This window comes from Leptonychotes weddellii, chromosome 6 (genome assembly GCF_054177405.1).
Source record: "Leptonychotes weddellii isolate Sample4059 chromosome 6, ASM5417740v2, whole genome shotgun sequence".
Taxonomy (NCBI): Eukaryota; Metazoa; Chordata; class Mammalia; order Carnivora; family Phocidae; genus Leptonychotes; species Leptonychotes weddellii.
Genome location: NC_138374.1, coordinates 123698678 through 123699251, shown reverse-complemented (window position 1 = coordinate 123699251; position 574 = coordinate 123698678).

The following is a 574-nucleotide window of genomic DNA, read 5'->3' as shown; positions in this document are numbered from 1 at the left end:
TGTGTGTGTGTGTGTGTGTGTGTGTGTGTGTGTGTGTACATCTTCTTTATCCATTCATCTCGACATCTTGGCTCCTTCCATAGTTTGGCTATTGTGGACATTGCTGCTATAAACATCAGGGTGCACGTACCCCTACGGATCCCTACATCTGTATCTTTGGGGTAAATACCCAGTAGTGCAATTGCTGGGTTGTATGGTAGCTCTATTTTCAACTTTTTGACATTGTAGCTGCACCAGCTTGCATTCCCAGAGTGGCTGCACCAGCTTGCATTCCTATCAACAGTGTAGGAGGTTTCCCTTTCTCCTCATCCCCACCAACATCTCTTGTTTCCTGACCTGTTAATTTTAACCATTCTGACTGGTGTGAGGTGGTATCTCATTGAGGTTTTGATTTGAATTTCCCTGATGCCGAGCGATGTTGAACCATTTTTCATGTATCTGTTGGCCATTTGGATGTCTTCTTTGGAAAAATGTCTGTTCATGTCTTCTGCCCATTTCTTGATTGGATTCTTTGTTCTTTGGGTGTTGAGTTTGATAAGTTCTTTATAGTTTTTGGATACTAGCCCTTTATCTG